The sequence below is a fragment of the Protopterus annectens genome, chromosome 5.part0 (assembly GCF_019279795.1).
Source record: "Protopterus annectens isolate FY-2018-M chromosome 5.part0, PAN1.0, whole genome shotgun sequence".
Classification (NCBI taxonomy): Eukaryota; Metazoa; Chordata; order Ceratodontiformes; family Protopteridae; genus Protopterus; species Protopterus annectens.
This window is the reverse complement of record NC_056735.1, coordinates 719,717,286-719,738,116: the sequence shown is the minus strand read 5'-3', so window position 1 is coordinate 719,738,116 and position 20,831 is coordinate 719,717,286. Positions and strand designations below refer to the sequence as shown.

Sequence of the window (20,831 nt, the reverse complement as noted above, 5' to 3'; positions counted from 1 at the left end):
TTGCATGGGGATGCAAATAAGTCTATTTGAGGGAGTCCCCATTTTCTTGTAATGGTTTTGAAGATGTCCGGATGCAGCATCCATTCGTGGGCATCCGTGGTAGCCCTGCTTAGTATGTCCACTAGAATGTTTTCTTTTCCTGGCACAAAAATTGCTTGTAACTGAACGTTGTAACTCAGGGCCACATTCCAGAGATCCATTGCCATCCGGCATAGAGGGTACGAATGTGTGCCTCCCTGTTTGTTGATGTACCACATAACTGTGGTGTTGTCTGTCCTTATCAACAGTAGACCTGGTCGAAGAAATGGTCTGAATGTCTGAATTGCCAGTTTTACTGCCAGCATTTCCTTTTGATTTATGTGTAGGTGCAGCTGGTCTTGAGTCCATAAGCCTTGTATGCACTTGCCTAGCATGTGGGCCCCCCAACCGAGGTCTGAGGCGTCCGTGGTAATGGCTTGGCTTGGTTGAGTGTTGTGGAAGGGCAATCCTTTGTTTGATTGACAGGCCTGAGCCCACCACTGGAATTCTTGCTTCAGGCATGGAATTATTGGAATTTGGGTTTCTAGGCTGTGCTTGTGCTGAGACCATAAATTCCTTAGGTACCATTGTAACTTTCTCATATGCAGTCTGGCATGTGGAACCAATATTATGCAGGATGCCATGAAACCCAAGACTTGCAGGATTTTTCTTGCTGTTAGATGGTTCTGCTTTGTTAATGCCAAGAAGTATAGAGGGAGTTGCTCCTGTTTTTCTACTGTTAGGGATGCCATTTGCTTCGATGTGTCCAGCTCTGCACCCAAGAAGGTTATCCTTTGGGATGGTATCAGCCTTGACTTGTTTATATTGACTGTGTATCCCAGGGCTTGTAGTAGGTAAATGACCCTTTTCAAGTCTTCTGCTAACTTGATTTTGTTGTCCGCTTGTATCAGGCAGTCCTCCAGGTAAGGGTAGATTTGAATTCCCTGGAGCCTGCAATGAGCAATTACTGATGCCAGGCATTTCGTGAACACTCTGGGTGCAGTAGATAAGCCAAAGGGCAATGCTGAGAATTGATAATGCTCTGATCCTGCAAGAAATCTGAGGTATCTTCTGCAATTTGGTCGTATGGGGACGTGCAGGTATGCCTCCTTGAGTTACCAGCCAAGACTCCTTGCCCAGCATGGGAAGAAGCTGCTGTAGGATCAGCATTTTGAATTTTGGAACAATGAGGAATGTGTTTAAAGCGGACAGGTCGAGAATAGGTCTCCATTTGCTTTCTTTTCTTGGTACCAGGAAGAGTCTGGAGTAAAATCCCTGTCCTTGCTCCATAGATGGTACCTTTTCCACAGCTCTCATTTTTAATAATTGAGATATTTGTTTTAGAGCTTCTGCCTTTTGATTTGGAGGTAGGTTTGGCATTCCTCTCTTCCCTGGTAGAGTATGGAAGTGAAACCTGTAACCTTGGTCTATTGTCTGCAAAATCCACTTGTCTCTTGTGATGTAATGCCAGTTTACTGAAAATAAAGCTAGCTTCCTGCCCAAGGGTGCTTTTAGTTGTTCCCTGGTAGGCGGTGCTAGAACCAAGTCACTGTGATTGTCCTGTAGTAGTGGTGGTGGCTGTGTCCGTGGCTGCACCTCGCTGGTTGTTACCCTGCCACTGGCGTCCCCTGTAGGCACCTCTGGATTGACTTCGGCCTCTTGAACGCCTATTCCTGCCTCTCTGGGCTCTGGAGGAATCGGGAAAGGACCAATTCTTGGAGGGCCAATTCCTGCTAAATCTTGGAGGTTGGACCTGTAAGAAATCTTTCACTGTTTGGACAGATTTTGCCTTCTCTTCCATCTTCTTGAGCACCTGTTGTGCAGGAGAGCCAAACAAATTGATTTTATCCATGGGAGCATCTAGTAATTTGGATTTCACATGGTCTGGTAAGGCCTGCTCTTTTAACCATGCATGCCTTCTGATAACTGTGCCAGTCATGGCTGATCTGAAGGAGGCTTCCAGTGCATCATAGCCGCATTTTAAGGAATGGTTACTGACCTGCTGAATGTTATGTACCATTTCCTGAACAGACTTTTTGTCTAATGGTTCATCTGAGGACAACTTTTTGGTTAACTGGTCTAGCATAAATTCTTGATATTGGATCATGTGGAATTGACAGTTCAATGCTCTAGCTGAAAGAGTTGCAGAAGTGTAAACTTTTTTACCCCATCTCTCTAAGGACCTGGATTCCCTTTCAGAGGGGAGGGGGTTTTTGGCAGAGGTAGCTGCTACAGCCTTAGGACCCTGGGAGATAGTCTCGGGATCTGCAAAAGGAGCTTTATACAAATGATGATGAGTATCCGGAACCCTGTAGTACCTATCGGGCTTAGCAGGGGCCGGTGGAAGTGAATCAGGAGCAGTACAAGCATCATTAAATGCATCATCTACAACAGAGAGAACTGGAGGAATGGCTAAAGGCCTATGTTGTGGTAAATGCAGAATGGTTCTAAGCCTCTTCCTAGAGTCTGAGAAATCCTGGCCCTGCCACTGAAATTGTTCCCTCATAGCATGCAAGGTTTCCCCAAAGGAAAATTCCTCAGGCGGAGAGGCAGAAGGATGGACTCTTCAGCATCAGAGTCTTCATAAGGGAGAAAGAAGCCTCTGGAGGGTTAGTATTATCTGAATCATCAGAGGAATCATCTGTAGAAACTGGTTCAGGGGCTCTGCTCCAGGCCTGTTCTCTGGAGGTGGGTGAGAGGCCCTGTCTGTGTGAGATTGGGATCCCGGATTAAAGAAATGAGATCCTCTGCTAGACTAAGCATTTGTGAACTAGAGCTAGGCCTGTGAGAGGGGGTCTTAGCAGGCACAGATTTAGTAGTTTTAGCTGCTTTAGCCCTGGCAAAAGCCTTAATGGACATGGCTGCAGGTGGCCTAGCAGCTCCACGTGCAGGGGTGGAGATATCCAAGGGGATAGTGTCAGATAATTCCTGAGAAACTGCCTGAGCAGAAGGTAAATCAGAAGCCGATTCCACGAGGTTGGAAGAGGCCTCGGTAGGAGGTAAGTTTTCGGCTGAAGGAAGAACGCTTGCTCGGTTTCAGCGAAACCGAGACACTCGCGTTGGCCTAACCGGTTTCGGCCGAAACCGCAGACCGCGAGTGTCGGTCCTTTTCCTTGCGCTTTTTTGATATTTGCGTAGTCGGAGGATCCGATGGCATAATGTAAGCAAAATCGAGCCGAAAAACTCCTCAGCAAATTCCGACCGGCGTCTAAGCGTCCGTCGGTTAAAAGAAGCACAGGCTAGACAAGCTGCTACGTCGTGGTCTGGGCCTAAACAAGGTAAGCAGTAAGAGTGGAAATCTTTATGAGGTATTTGTTTCCCACAAGTTAAACAGTTATTCACTTTTTCTGACATCGGCTGAGGCAAGAAAGAGTCCCCAACGGGGTACTTAGCTTTTTAGAAGTCTTCGGTAGTAGTAGAAGAATTCGGTGGTAGTAATCTCTGGTTCTGACCGACCGGCACTTGCGAACAGCTTCTGCTTCGGGCGCCACGCAGCAAGAAAGACTGAGGAAAATGGCATCGGCTGATGCCTTTATACCCGAATAACTGCAGCTATGACGTCGGGTGAAGTGCAACACCAGCCGAGGCCAGACCCAGACTTTGGAATCCGGCCGACCGAAGGGCTGCCTGACGACAGGACAACCCATTTGTAAGGACTGCAGATGCATCCTTGAAGGACATCACTGGAAACATGAGCCACAAAGCATCACAGAAAATGATGAATTCTACATCACATGTGATCACACATTACCAACAGTTCAAACGAGAGATGCAAAAAAACCTGGATACTGTGGTCCATGAAAGGAAGAAAAAAAGTAGCGATTATTGAAATCGCCACAGCCAGTGACTATAGTGTCTTGCACACAGAGACACACACAGTGTCATAAAATATTAGGATTTGCAAGCAGAAACGAGAGCAATGTGAAAGAAAGTTCCAGTAGTAATAGGATCAATAGGTCTTATAAAAAAGAATCTACAATTGTGTTTAGATAGGTTACCAATATATGCATCGCCGTACGAATTGCAGGAAGGGTCATTACTTGGCACTCAGAGTGCTGCAAAGAGCACTTCTGGCTAACATCAAAGACTGAAACACTAATTTCATGATCTTTAATCATACTTTGACTTAGGAATGGGGTCCACTCTTTTCATGGTATTAGAAACCCAAAAGACTTGGAGAAATTAAAAAATAAATGAGTAGCTGCTACTCTAAAAGTAGTATGGTGCATTTGATTACCCATAATGCTATGCATGGGTACGCAAATTTCCAGTACCTAACAACATCATTTCAGTGATGTTAAAAAGAAAAAACTGAGTCATCAGTAAAACTGTGATAATCTTGATTTTGTTTTCAAACCACCTGCTGCTCTAACATCGGGAATATATACAGAAATAAAATTACCTATAAAACACAGCTGTATGAGAAGGGTTACAATACACTTAAATGAAGTAAGCCCTACCACCTTTCACCAGTATCCAATTACAGTTAAATCTGTTAATATATTACTACTTTCTGTTCAGTTTTTGATATGTACAACTTACTTACCCTCTGTTCCGCTTTTTTTCTTCTTTACAGATTATTTCCCCTGAGCAGTACCTGCAAATGGTCAGTTGTGATACAGTGTTCTGGTAAACATATGTAAAATAAAAATTATGTAGTCTGTGCTCAGTTAGGAAGCTCTTAACACCATAGTTTTCATTATTATTAAGTCAGTAGTTTATTCTACATTAAACTTAATTTTCAGTAATGTTATGTGACTCAAGCTGGATCTCATCCTACTTCATTTATATAGAAGATGCACAACATTCTTTACAACCATGCTACTTGTTACAGTTTATTAGGGAATGAAATACTGTCTTCTCATTTACACAATACACTGTTCATTTTTTTCTTTAACTATATTATAGTCTATCCTTTCTTCAAGTTTCCCTATAGGAATGGCCAAATGCAGAAAACCTTGCACTTAATCTTAGGAGTTAGCAGTTTCCAAGAGTAAAAGTAAAAATGGCCCCTAGTGATTCACAAAGACTGGGTTGTTAAGCATAGCCATTTTATAAAAGTCAGACCAAAGCAGCGATGCAGACTGAGTATAGAACCTTGAAGCATGATTCAGCAGATCACAGGGTCAACATCAAAGCATAACTCTGAGTCAGTAGCGAAAGTGGAACATCAGTGCACAGGTCTTTAAGCTTGCATAAAAAGAAGTTATGTACCTACCATAACGTTCCATGTTAGTGGTCTTCATCTCGCCTTCTTTCTTGCTGGTTGGGATCGGAACCGATCGTCGGCACCGACTCGGCCATTTTCTATAGCTCAAGAGCTGTTTACTGGCTCGAGGCTACCCCTTATCCCATGATGCCTAGCGCTAGCTACCCAGATCTCGTTTGAAATAGCTAACCCCAGCCATAGCTATATAATGTAGCCCTCCAAACAAAAGGTTGAGCATACCTGTCATACTCTCTAAGTCAGTAGAGGAAACAAACCAGAAAATGCTCAGCCAGTGAAGCCTGAGCTCCTCTCGGTCCAATAGGACAGGGGGATTGGGGGGGGGGGGACGCAAGACAGAAGGTGAGATGAAGACAACTAACATGGAACGTTATGGTAGGTACATAACTTCTTTATGTTAAGTTGTCTATCTCGCCTTCGTTTCTTGCTGGTTGGGACAGCGTCCCTAGCACCTACAATCCTGGGTGGCTCATTGGAACAGACTTTTCAGAACAGTGGAACCAAAGTTAGCTCTACTTCTGGAGGCCATATCTAACTTGCAATGAGAAATAAAGGTATGAGGGTTTGCCCACGTAGCAGCTGTGCAGATAGAGTCCATGGGCAACCTAGACTGGAAGGCTACAGAGGTGGCCAAGGCCCTAGTAGAATGACCTTTTGGTTTGATAGGCAACTCTTTGTTTCTCAGTTGATAGATGAAGGTAATAATGTGAGACAACCACCTGGATAAGGTCACTTTGGAAACTAGGATACCTTGTTTGCCCCGAGCATAGGAAAGGAAAATTTGGTCCGACTTCCTTATATCCTTCGTTCTATGCAGGTAAAAACGCAATTGTCTATGAGCATCCAATTGATGTAATTTGTATTCTGCCTTGTTGGTGTGGTTAGGGAAAAACACTGGGATGTCTACAGATTGATTCAGATTATTTTTTGAGCAGACTTTCGGAAGGAAAGAGGGATTAGTCCTCGGAGCAACCCTGTCCTTATGAAAAACTAAGTACGGAGGACGAACACTTAGTGCCTGAAGTTCAGAGACGCGTCTGGCTGAAGTAATAGATACCAGAAAGAGAGTTTTCCAAGATAGAAACTTAATAGAGCAGGATGTTGCCGGTTCAAAAGGGGGCATAATTAAGGAGGTTAGTACCAAATTAAGGTCCCAAGGAGGAGGATCTCTCACCGGGGGTCTAAGGAGAGTAGTCCCTCTGAGAAAAGCTTTACACAGCTTATGAGACATAATGTTTACATTAGACAACCCAACACGAAAGTTAGAGATAGCCGCCAATTGAACCCTGATTGTAGCAGAAGCGAACCCAGAATGAAAAAGTTCTGCTAGGAACTCCAAGATTTCGTGTACTGGGGCTGAAAAGGGATCTATGTTCCTAGCCTCTGCCCAACAAGAAAAACGTTTCCATTTGCTAGCATAAGTCTTTCTAGTGGCGGACTTGTGAGAGGAGACAATGATCTCACGAATGGCTGGGGAAATGCTGGGAAGCCTGGCTAGGGTTGGAAGTGGAGCAACCAAGCTGTGAGCTGGAGTGTTTGGAGGGATTGATGCAGCCCACCTGATTGATGAATCAGCAGGTCTGGAATAGGATCCAGAGTCCAGGGCTGTTCGAGAAGGTAACGGTGCAGGAACGGGAACCATATCTGTCGAGGCCAGTAGGGGGCAATGAGGATCATTTTGCAATCCAACGATAATGCTTTCTGTACGAGTTTCGGAATCAGGGGAAACAGAGGAAAGGCATAAAGAAGTCCCTAACACCAATCCTGGACTGGACTAGAGCATCTCTGGAAGAGTGACCGGGAAGTGTAAGAAGGGAGAAGTAGCTGCTGCATTTGCTGTTGAAAGGGGTGGCAAAAAGATCGCAGCAAGGCTGTCCCCACTTGCGGAAGATCAGATCTGCAACTACCTGATTCAGAGACCACTCGTGAGGCATGAGAATAGCTCTGCTGAGCCTGTCTGCTATGACGTTGGATCTCCCAGGGTTGTGTGTCACAATAAGAAATCGTTGGGAGGAGATCGCCCACTGCCAGAGTCAGAGTGCTTCTCGACACAGGGGGTAGGACCTGGTTCCGCCCTGCTTGTTGATGCACCACACCACTGACATGTTGTCCGTTTGAACTGCAATGGTCCCAGAGGGGAGAGAGTCCTGAAGAGCTTGCAACGCTAGGAGCATGGCTCTCATTTCTAAGACGCTTATGTGTAGATGGTACTCGTGAGGCTGCCAAGTGCCTTGGACTGTCCTGCCCTGATAATGCCCCCCCCCCCTATCAGGGAGGCATCTGTGGTCACTATGGCAACAGGAGGGGGCTGAATGAATGGTCTGCCTTGAGACACTAGTGGGGAGACCATCCACCAGGAAAGGTGCCTTTTGCATGTTTCTGTAATCATGATCATGTGTGACATGGGCAGCTGTTGAAAAGACCACTGTGTGAACAGAAGCCACTGAAGAATTCTCACGTGAAAGTGGGCCAGAGGGATTAGAAGAATTGCCGCTGCCATGGAACCCAGAGTTTGAAGGACCAACCTGACTTGGACCTTTCTGCACTCCATTAGAATTTGTACTTGCTGTCGAATTGTGGTCACCCTGTCTGGCGGTAGCCTTGTGGACATACTCCTTGTGTCTAAGTCTGCTCCTATATAGGCAATAGATTGACAGGGCAACAAGGCAGATTTTTCGAAGTTTACTGTAATGCCTAGCTGGGAGCAAATTGTGATTGCGTAGTCCCTGGCTTGTAGAAGTTGATGCCTGGTAGTAGCAGTAAGGAGCCAGTTGTCTAGATATGGAAACACCTGGAATCCTCAACGTCTCAGGTGTGCTGTAACCACTGCCATACATTTGGTGAACACCCTGGGGGCTGTGGTGAGACCAAAGGGCAGAGCTCTGAACTGGTAATGACTGGCTCCCAGCTGGAAGTGAAGGAATCTCCTGGAGCGCCTGTCCATCTTGATAGTACGCATCCTGGAGATCTATGGAGCACATCCAATTGTCCTGACCCTGAAAGGGTAGAATGGAGTGTAGCGTGACCATTCGAAACTTTGTTGTTTGAACAGACTTGTTTAGTCTGCTGAGATCCATAATCGGACTACAGTCCCCTGTCTTTTTTGGTACCAAAAAGAACCTTGAGTAAGTTCCGGATCAGTGTTGGTCTGCCGGGACTTCCTGGATGACTTTTTTTTTTTTTTTTTTTTTAATTTAGCAGTTTTGAAACTTCTATGGACTGCTTGGTCCCTCACAATGGGTGGAACATCTGGAAGGGATTTGTTTGACGGTAAGGGGGGTTGAAAGAAGGGAATTCTGTAATCTCCAGATATGACTGAGTGTACCCATTTGTCTTGCGTTAAATTCTGCCAGCTTTTGGGTACAGAGTCTTCCCCAAACTGCCTCCAGACGTGGGCAGCCAGGCAACCCTTGAGGGATGCGGAAAGAGCTTCTCAGAGAAGGATTCTCTGCTGCCCTGGTTCTGCGGACCCGAGGGCAGCGTCTGTTGTTGTTTCCTCCCCTGACCCTGGAGGAAAAAAAAAAAAAAAAAATCGCTACGTGTGTCAGGCGAGGCTCCCTGGGATTTTCAAAACCACATTTTACCACTCTTCTGACCCTTGGGGTATGGTCTGGAAGGAGTGGAAAAATGGACTCCCACAGCAGGGAGAGTCTTACCTTCTTGTTCACACCTAGTCAGAGTGTCTTTCACCTGTGGTCCAAAGAGAAAGGAACCATCGAAGGGGGTGTTGGTGAATGACGCTCTAAAGGGTTCTGCAAAATTACACAGCCGCATCCATGCGTGTCTCCTGAGGGCCACGCCTGTACATGTGGCTCTACTCGCACCATCGGCTGCATAGGAAATGAGCCTCATGGAGGAGCTGACTACAGAATTATGGGTCACCAGCTGAAAGGCTACTTTAGCTTGAGCCCCTTCAGCTGATGGATCCTGAAGAGTATCTCCGAGTTCTTTAAGGAGATCCCTCTGAAGCCGGGTAAAATGGCATAAGTAATTCAGTGACCTCATAGAAAAGGTCGCTGAAGTAAACATTCACTTTCCATATCTATCCATAGTCCTGGACTCCTTGTTAGGAGGATGGACAGACAAAGAAGTTTCCGCTCTTTCTTAGTGGCTGCTGCTACCACCATGGCATCCACAGGAACACCTTTGGTAAGGAACTGCTTATCAAGGGGTGCAGTGATAAACTTGCCTGGTCTCCTCGAGGTCGGTTCCACTGTATCTGGGGCTGACCAAGCCTTTCGAGCCACCACTGACGTGAGTGGATCGAAAGGCGGAGAAACCCAGGAGGTGGAAGGTCGGGAACCGAACCCATCCAAGAATACAGACTCATCCGACTAGGGGAGTCCAGTTCCCACTCTGCTTAAGCATTTCAAGGATGTCCGAGAAGGAAACATCTTCAGAGGGGGATCTCATCTAAGTCTGTATCAGAAGTGACAGACTCAGGGGAGTCAGTGTGTTTCCTCTTGCACTTCTTCCGAGGGGGCTCCTCTGAATGATCAGGGGAGGCCTCGGAAGAAGAGGAAACACCCAATGGGGTGCCCTGGAGTGCCAGTTCCCCACGCTTGGGGTCTGGAGGAGGAGCAGAGGTTGCCGCAGGCACTACAAGGGGACGGAGCCAGTGGGGTTGAATGTGGAGCTGACACAGAGGCCAGAACACTCCTCATGACATTGAAGGCGTTCCTGCTACAATGCAGAGAAGGCTCCGGTTCCGAGGAAAATCGGAATCATTCTCCGCACCGAGGGAGACGGCTCCGAGGCCAATGTAGGAGCCGAGTTCACCTGCGCCAAAGCACCGAGAGGGAGAACGGGGTCGGACAAGGGTCCGATGCCACTCGCCCCCTTGGAGCCGACGAGGGAGCCTCGGTGCCCAGATCCCTCAACGGACGGCACCATCGACGGGATCTGAGCCGACGACGGAACCGAAGGAGAAATAGTTATCGGAGCCGACGGTTCCACAACTCGAACCCCAACGAACTCAGACTCAGAGCTCAATAGAGTCGGAGGAGGAATATTGATAGAAGTGGACGGAGCCAACACCTGTTGAGGAGGGCTGGACAACATCTGGGCAAGTGCCTGCGACTTCAGCAACCTACTTGACCACTCTCTCCACATCGTGATCGGAGAGCCTAGAGGACCGAGAGGAGTGGGAAGATCTGTGACTGCGCTCACTCTGCAGCAGGGGAGACCGAGGAGCCGAATGTATGGATTCCAGAGAAGGGGACCTCAGCCTCTTGTGGCTCCGCGACGGTTCCGAAGACACTGACAGAGCCGACAGGGAGATAGTCTCCTCGGTTCCGACCAGAACCGAAGTAGCCGGTAAGGTTTGAACCAATGACGGCTCCGAGCATGGAGCCGATGATTTGGTCGGTTTTGGGGATTTCACAGGCTGAGCCTTGGCCGGTGAATCCTGGGGCTTGAGAAGACCCCTCAGAATAAGCTTATTCTTGCACTCCTGCAGAACTCTTGGGCTAAATGCATGGCATATAGAACAAGAGTCCTGCAAGGGCACTGTGCCCAAGCAATAGACGCAAGAAGTGTGCCCATCTGTCAGAGACATTTTTTGACAGCATGAGTCACACTTCTTGAATCCAGACACCTTGGATTCTTTAGACATATCCAACAAAATACCTGTAAGATACTACACTGATTTTTTTGGCCAAAAGGCCGAACAGCAATAACAAAATACCACAACACTAACAATAAAAGGCAAAAACACACAGTATACTACAGATAAAGATTGTTTTTTTTTTGTTTGTTTGTTTTTTTTTAACTAGGAAGCCTCTAACTTAAACGGCTACCTAACAATAAGAACGAAGGAAAGGCTTATACTAAACTCTAACCTACAAGAGGGGATAGGGGTGGGGGGAGGGGAGAACTCTCTAATTTAAACGAGTTCTATGGGAATGGACTACCAATACACTAAAGTAACACAACAAGTTACAGACTACAATTTAAACAATAAAATCTCAGAAAAAACACTGAGGAGGGCTGGACAACATCTGGGCAAGTGCCTGCGACTTCAGCAACCTACTTGACCACTCTCTCCACATCGTAATTGGAGAGCCTAGAGGACCGAGAGTTGAACAAGAAACTTATACGAGCCTGAGCCAGTAAGAACGAACACCTCGCAGCTGAAGCGGCAAACGAGATCTGGGTAGCTAGCACTAGGCATCATGGGATAAGGGGTAGCTTCGAGCCAGTAAACAGCTCTCGAGCTATAGAAGATGGCAGAGTCGGAGCCGAGGATCGGCTCCGATCCCAACCAGCAAGAAACGAAGGCGAGATAGAAGGCACTGCACAGCTAAAGCTATATGCTATGACCTCAGTTACTAATTTAACAATACCTCTCAACTGCCCACATTTTCATAGAATGTCCAGATTTTTACTTCATATTTTTGGTCATTTCCTCAAAAAATTTGTGGTTTCTAACAAATCACTGGGATTATAAGAGGACTGAAATCACCAACTAATGACATGCATTTTCTGAAGGATTTGAAGTTTGAAACTCAAATGTATGTTAAGACAAACCTTGTTATGCTACTTTAACAACTTTCTAAGTTTATAAGCACAATATTTAAAATATGTCCCTGTTTTGGGCTATTGTCACCCCATTTTGTCAGGCTATGTCCAGATTTCTTGCACTAAGAGGATGAGAGGTGTGAATGTAACAATGACAACACACTACAGAGTTATTTTTTTTTCTTTAAGAATTAGGTTCACCTTATAGCAGTAAGCATTTATTTACAAAGCTGTTGTTAGCAAAGAGCAAATAAAGCAGCATTCACCATATCAAGTGCATTCTGGCAAACATATTGCCATATACTTAGTTAAAATCTGTATTATATACCATTATGTTTTATCTGACTCCCACAACATACCATATGAGACACTTATCCTTGGTGATGTCAACATTGATTGGTCCAAACTCACAACTGACTCCCCCCAACTCAGTATCCACCTACACGGCTTCCACCAACTCAGTATCCACCTACACGGCTTCCACCAACTTATAACATCTCCCACTTGCTTCCATAAAAATTCCTCTTCCAGCTCCATCATAGACTGGATCCTTACCAATTCCCCCCACCAATACCACAATCCCACCACCTTACCGGACTCCCTCAGTGATCATTTCCCTACCACCATCTTAAGACACTACTCCCATATTCCTAAACCCCACCTTATCAAAGACTGTCAAAAACTATCGACTTTCAATTCATCCCAATTAACTCCATTCTCCACAACATAGATTTGTCCATTCTAAATCACCTCCCCCTAAACGATGCTGTAAGCACTTTCAATAGCATCTTCATGAATACTCTAAACTCCTTAGCTCCCTCTAGGAAGATCAGAGTAAAATCAAACCATGCTCCCTGGCTCTGCAAAGAGACTAGGTCCCTTATGAAACAAAGAGATCATGCTTGGAAGACATGGACTAAAACTAAACAACCACCTTTTCTTCAAAATACAGGCAACTGAGGAACCTTGCAAAAAAACATACAACTAATGACAAAAAGTTATACTATAGCTCTGCTCAGCATTACCAACAAATCCAATCCTCAAAAATTTTGCTCAACTCTCAACAACATCCTCTATCCTGGAAAGACCTCTAATCCCTCCCCATACCCTAACTCTTCCTTTCAGGAAACAGCTAGCCTCCTGAATAAACACTATCTCTTCCATCCAAAATCTGGTAACCTCCAAGCCAAACTCTACTTCGACACCCACCTCTCCAAGTCCCACTTACACAACTTTGTTTTCTTTTGTGCCAGTTCCCATTACTTACATCAAATCTCTACTACTCAAGCTAAAACCTTGCTCTCCTTTCACTGACAATCTATCTCCTACATTCCGCAAACTTGCTGCTGACTCAATTGCTATCCTGTATCTATACTAATTAATCAATCTATTCTGGAATCAACTGTCCCCACCCTTTGGGAATCTTTCTTCACTATCCCTCTTCATAAAGGTGGAAACTCCACTGACCCCTCAACCTACCGACCCATTGCCATTCTGCCCCCACTCTCCAAGATATTAGAAAAATGTATTCACTCACAGCTTCTCAATCACCTCCTCACACACCACTTACTTACCCCTACCCAACATGGATTTCGTCCTCACCACAGCACCACCACTGCCCTCCTCTCCTTCACTCATATCATTGCAGAGGCCCTAGACAACAATAAACTCATTTCCTGTCTCTTCCTAGATCTCTCCAAAGCCTTTGATACTGTCTCTCATCCTCTACTACTATCCAAACTCACAAATCTCCACCTATCCCCCTCCGCACTTGCCTGGTTTAATAGTTACCTATCTGACAGGGAACAATCTGTCAAATGGCTCTCATCCTCCTCACCTTTCCTTTCCATCTCCACTGGTGTTCCCCAAGGCTCCATCTTGGGACCCCTTTTGCTTAACATCTTCATCAATGATCTTTACACCTCATGCAAAGAATCCTCCTTTATTCAGTATGCCGACAACTCCACACTTACATCCATCTCAAATAACATTCTTGAACTACACTCCCTGACCCAACAGGCCCTACTATCCACTGAACAATGGCTCTCTCACAACCTATTGATCCTAAATCCCAAAAAGACCAAACTCCTACTTTTCCTTCCCCGTTCTCTCTCTCATCACAAAACCTTTTTTATTACATCTTCTAAACAATACAAATATCCAACCTGACACCCACACAAAACTCCTAGGGGTCATTATCGATGACTAACAAGTTCAACCTACACATACTCCAATGTATATAAAAAAAAACAAAAAAACAAAAACTAGGTCTGCTATATCGGAACAAAAAATTCCTAACCCCCGAATCCAGACTTACCCTGGGCCAGGCACTCATCCTCCCCTCCCCCTCTTATACGCCGCCCCATTTCTTAGCAGTATCCAGGCCTCCACTCTAAACAAACTGCAACAGACTTACCATAAAATAGCCAGATTCATTACTAACCCCCCATACAACTCACACCACTGCATTTCTTTAAACTCTCTTCAATGGCTTGAACTTCACCCAGTTTCTGCTATCTTATCAATTTCATATGCTACACTCTATTCTTTATAAACCCTCCTTCTGTCCATCTCTATCTTCCTTAGTCTCCATCTACATCCCATCCCGGACCCTCCGTACTTCTAACCAACAATTACTTGATATCTACCCCCTCTAAAAGGTCAGTAGGCAAACTAATCTACAAACACTCCCTTGCCCATGCTTAGAACAAACTTCCCCTTGACTTACGTTCAATCTCCCACACCTCACACTTTAAAAATGAACTAAAAGCTTATTTTCTCAATTCCAGAACCTGCCCTTGCCATGACCCTACCTAGTCTTCCTTCCCTTTATGTACCCTCAAAAAGGACCATACTTAGTACCTCATTGCACCTCTCTCTCTCTCCAATGTGTCTACTATGCATTTGCACAATTTTATACAAACAAAAAATGTTCATTGTTGACCTATTGAACTATATCAATGTAAAATTGTTACTTAGCTTCTTTTTAATGCAGCTTTAACTTTATATATGTATCCCAACATATGTGAATCGTTTTTCTATAACTGCTATTATATCAATATTGTTTAAAATTGTACTTGTTTTAAAATGTATTACTGGAGCTTTTCTCCTCGGGTCTCCACTGAAAATGGGCCATAAGCCCAGTTGGACAAACCCAGTTAACAAATGTCAATCAATCAATCAATAAATAAATACATGATTTATCCGCATTAGGCAACGCTCCTTCAGCAATTTATAAAAACACTTACAGAAATCACTATATGGGTGAACCTGCTAACAACCCTTTGGAACAGTGCCCTGTACTGGACAAACTTTAAGTGTACATTTGGTTTGTGTGAAGACATCCATAACAGAAATGAAAGCGCAAATAACATTTTTTGATTACAAAAAGTAACTGGCATGCTTACTGAAAAGAACATTTCCTACTGTATCGATATTCATAACTGCATACTATATAAATAAAATGTGCTTGTGTGTACATGTGTATGTATTTATATATATATATATATATATATATATATATATATATATATATATATATATATATATATATATATACACACACACACACACACGTGTGTGTGTGTGCGTGTGTGTATATATTACACACACGCGTGTGTGTGTGTGTACGTATATACACACACGCGTGTGTGTGTGTGTGTACGTATATACACACACGCGCGCGTGTGTGTACGTACATATACATATATATGGGTCTATTTTTGTTTAGTTGAATCTCATTTCACTGAATTTCATTTCACCCCGACCACTTCGCTGAAAACACAAACCACTGAAAACTCATTTCACTGAACTGCATTTAGTATATATGGCACTGTGCAGAGTACTGTAAAGCAAGTAAAAGGTATATGTCCTTTTCCCCACTGTAGTGTGATCCTGGAGTTAGTATATATAATTAGAGGGAGTGTGAGGGGTGTAGCCCCACACCTTGTTTGTTTTATATTGTATTTTACCAAAAACTTCAAAAGAATATTTTATATATATATATATATATATATATATAAATAATATACATATATAATATATATATATAATATTCACACACATTATATACATATATGCACACAGGCATACATACATAACATCACACACATTTATAGACAGAAAGATGTATAGATGCATGCATACACCAAACTATGCACACACCAAACTGATGAAGTCCAAGACTGTGAGGTCAAAAATAAAATATTACTGTATGAGGGACGTCATTGTTCTATGAAACGATCTGGAGGAAATAAATGCCACCAGTGGACTGGCAGCCATGTCTTCCCCCAAATACATGGTGGTTTAGACCCCAGTGGTATATTTGAGAGCTTTTTTCCAGTCTTCTGATCCATGCACGACATGTACCTCTTTGGCAGTTAACAAAAATAAGCACCTGCAGCGGTAGCATTCAAATCATAACTATTACAGATAACAGCCAAAAATACAATAAAATGCAGAAGTCTGGTTTCAGGAGTATTTTTTTAATCCTCTGCACCAGTTTTGCCAGAAGGAATTAAAAAACATGTTTACAGGATTTTCTTACAAGTAAAGCAAAACCCCAAGTTTCCGCCAAAATTGATTCACTTACAATTTTAGCATACTGCTACAGCCCCTGGAATAAAACTTGACTAAACTGTATACCACCAGTGCTACTGAAATGTCTGTACTACTGACACTGCACTGCGCCTCCTACAAAAACAGTGTCTGTCTGGGGCAGTGACAGCAGGTTTGCACTGACACCAGACATTATATTGGAAGATAACTGCACATTATTTCACATTTAGCTCATTGTTGCTGTCCAAGCATGAGGAGTCTATCACCAGCGCCATTGTAATGGCGAAACAATTTAACAAACACAAAGTCACCCCTAGTTTAGCACCTTTGTCCCTTATAGATCGGGTTATGTGCCTGCCTGACTTGGAGCTATTCATACTTAAAATACTTCTTGGGAATGCGTGATTAGGCTTCAAAAGATCTTCACAATCTATAGTTTAGCAACTACCTAACACATATGCCATCTATTCTCTGGTACTACCTCAACAAACTATACCAAATAATGTAAAACATAATAAAACAATTTCCTGACATTTCAAGCTAAACCGACTTCAGCGCGTGTTGCAGTTTTCTTTTCAAGTCTGTTCCTCCGCTCATTGACGAAGATATAAATTCCTCTCCCCAGTCTGATGCTTTCTCGGGCAGCTATTAATACCCATTGCTCCCTCTATTACTGCTTATTGCACAACCCTGATATACTACCTGCCTGACGTACAAGTGAAGAGATGTTACTAGCTACATTCTGCTCATTTATTCAGAGCACTCAGATCTACTAACACAGAAAGGTTGTGTTGCAGTAACAAAACAGTTTACCATTTACTTGTAGCAAAACCTAAAGCAGAAAAAATTGAATAGAGCGCTCATAAATGCTTATCTAACTCTCAGCCGTAACAGAAGACAGCAGGTAAACAAATCGATCAAACTGTTTTAAAATATATGAACACTCTTAAATACGCTACATCTAGCTGATCCAAAGTTTGCTGCTAGGCTAAGCCAACTCCTTACCCCAGTGAAAATCTCAGCACCCCGCTATCATACTTTCCACCACTGCTCCAGTATGCAGCTCACACACAAAGTACACTAGGAAATGTAGTGCAAACCATCAAAAAAACTGTCTTCAATACTGACAGTGGACTATATCTCGCACTAAATGTTTCAGTCTATGGCAGTGGCAGCAGGTTTTCTCCGTCAGATATTATACGGCAAGATAGCTGTACACTCTTGGATGGAAAGAATAGGCTAATAGTGAAATAAACTGGATAGTAAGAGCAGTTTTAATAGTGTTTCGAGGTTTGTTCAAGTTGACAAGTGGGGCCAGAACTGTAAAGTTGGCGACTCCAATGAAAATGCAGGAGATGTAGATATAAAACGTAATAGCTTTGCCACTATACACATGGCAACAATATCGAAAATAAAATTGAACTCCATTTTCTAGTATGGGCAAGTACCCTCCCTTACCATCCTGCGGACAACCACGAGGAAAGAATAAAGTTTGCATGTTCTACCACTCATTTACAATGCAGATAACATATTGATATTTCTGAAATGTATTTAAAGAATGCTTACTGAGACCATGTGCACATCAAGAGAGAGTTTGAACTTAATCTAGAATAACCTGTAACTACTTCATCGTTCGACACAGCCACATGAGAAATGACACGTGAAATTCAGCATAATTTTATTTGAACTTAATGCTGCATCATCTATGAATAAATATTGATCATTTAGCACTTCTACCTATCCCTCCCGCAGGGGACCGATTTGACTAAAGAGACGACTATCAAATTAACTTTAACAACTGACGTATTTAATTGCACGATATACAAGTAAATATTCTGCCTCCCCCACACGAGTAACGAAATACAGAGGGTTGATTGGCTTCTCATATCAAACACACATATGCAACTGTTAAGAAAGTATGGCAACAATTTAAAATATAGGCCACTAAGACAGCAGATTCCCAAAATGTCAGAAATTTAGACTTACATATGCTACATCTAAGCTCAACACTTCAGCATCACCTTTTCTCCAAGATTATGGTGATCTTCTTGGAGTTGGTATATATAAACTCGGGAGAGGGGGCAGCCCCCCCATAGTTGCAGGTCTCCTGAAAAAAGACAAGTTTAATGGAGTAGAGCAATGTTTGAAATTCACTCTTATCCACAATACTGTGTTTTCTTTATCTATCATGACATGACTCAGAAACTGGAGTCATGATATTTCAATAAGGAAAACTACCGCCTCACTTCCCTGTCACTAGTGCCAACTGGTCAGGCAGACAAATGTTGATGTGTACTATTCCAAAGGAGACTTCCTTGAATAATTTACACCACTTTCGGGATAAAATATTAAACCAAGACTGTGCCTCCCTCTCAGCACACAAAATAACATTTCCAGCCATAGACCACTACTATACAGTTTCAGTTCCACAGTAAGGTTAACTTCTTTCTTTATCAAAGTCACATGCTCATGAAACTGCATAAGAAAGAGTGGGTTAGTAGTGGAATATTAAGTCCTTTAGGTAGTGTCTGCTTTGCCCACCTCAGTTCTAACAAAACATAAAAATACCTAAAGCACAGGTCATAAGAAGAGAGACTTGTGCTATTACCCATGCCAGTATCTGCCTTCTGCAGTTACACCCTCAACTGTCCAGAGATTCACAGAACGTCCAGTGTTTTGTCTCATATTTGTAGTCTGTTCCTTACAGAATTTGTGGTTTTCAGGCAAATCATTCAGGACTGAAATCTCTAAACAAAACAGACACAAACTTTCAGACTTCACATCCTTCAGAAAATGCAAGCCAATATAAAAATCTGTTATTCCATCAATTTTCTAAGTTTATAAGAGCTTTTTTCGCCAAGAGGCTGAGAGGTGTGTCTGCAGTATCCAAACATAATGCAGCTTGTGTGTGTGTATATGTATATATATACATATATATATATATATATATATATATATATATATACGCATACATATATATATATATATATATATATATATATATCTATACATATACATACATATATATATATATATATATATATATATATATATATATATATATATATATATATATACACACACACACATACACATATATATATACACACATACATACTATAATATATATATATATATATATATATATACACACACATACATACACACACACACACACAGAGATCTACTTGATTCTCGTGAATGTCCGCTTCAGCGAAACATGACATTCGGGGATGAGGGAACATTCCCTTTTCCCCACTGTAGTGCTATCTCAGAGTGAGAATATTAAAGTAGGGGGGTGCAGGGGGGTTTGCCCCCCTGCATAAGTGTTTTTTTTTTTATGGATTTACACGAAAGTGCATTTTCGTTTAAACGCACTTTCGTGTAAATGCATTCGCGGATTTACGTTTTGGTGAAACGCAAATTCGTTAGAATGCAGTAGATCCATATACACACACACATATATATATATATATATATATATATATATATATATATATATATATATATATATATATATATATATATATATAAAAAATGGGTCTAGGACTATTCACTGAAAGTTATATATGGCCTTTTCCCCACTGTAGTGCAACCCTGGAGTTAGAATATATAGTATGGGGGGCACCCCTCCCCACATTGGGGACTGTGGGAGGCTAGCGCCCCACATAGTTTGGATATATATTTAGGTTTAGAAAAGAGTAATTTATTGAAATTACAAGTATCCATGTGCATAGTTCAAAATATTTAAAATAGGTACTGCCCCCCACACACCCCTTTACTATAAATTCTAACACCAGGGTCGCACTACAGCGGGGGAAAAGCCATATACAACTTTCAGTGAAATGTGTTTTCAGAGAATTAAGCTTTCAGCGAATTGTGCACAGTTAAATGCGCTTTCAGTGAATAGTCCTATAGATACACATACACACACACACACACACACACACACACACAAACAGGCTTAACGATTGATCAATCTGTCTTAAAGCACTTAAGTCCTTTTAAGAAACACTGTTTATAAAAGGTAGATGTAAAAAGTTAATTCCTCTTGGGGACCCCGCCACAATTTTGATTTTTTTCCCCCTTGTGTACTATGGACGAATAAAAATTATGTTACTTTGGAGTGTTGGCTAATATTCACTCTTACAGGAGTTGTTACTGTCCCAAAGATGTGCACAGTTCTCAGCTCCCTGCCATATTTACTGGCTAGCACTATGTCCTGAAAACACATTGATTCACTTATGTACATTGTTTCAAAGGCAAACGCGATCCCACAGCAGCGCAAATATCTACATACTGTGATAGCTAGGGGTTACATCCGTTTATATTCCACTGTGTACTGACTGAAGAATAAAACAATTTAGCAGACAAAGGGATGCTCAGCTCTTACTTGGGCAAAGGTGTTCTCTCATTTGTAAAATTCTGGATCTTTACAAGAGTGAAATAGCATCAAATTAGATCAAAGAAATGAACCGCTTCCTGTACCCAACTTCTGACAAAGGCAGAC

At 42.8% G+C, this 20,831-nt stretch overlaps 1 protein-coding gene across 5 annotated transcripts in view; it reads right to left on the bottom strand.

Annotated features, from left to right (window-relative positions):
* Nucleotides 1–20,831, bottom strand: part of TBL1X (transducin beta like 1 X-linked) — a 2,018,721-nt gene that overhangs the window by 1,979,743 nt on the left and 18,147 nt on the right. The window lies entirely within an intron of this gene.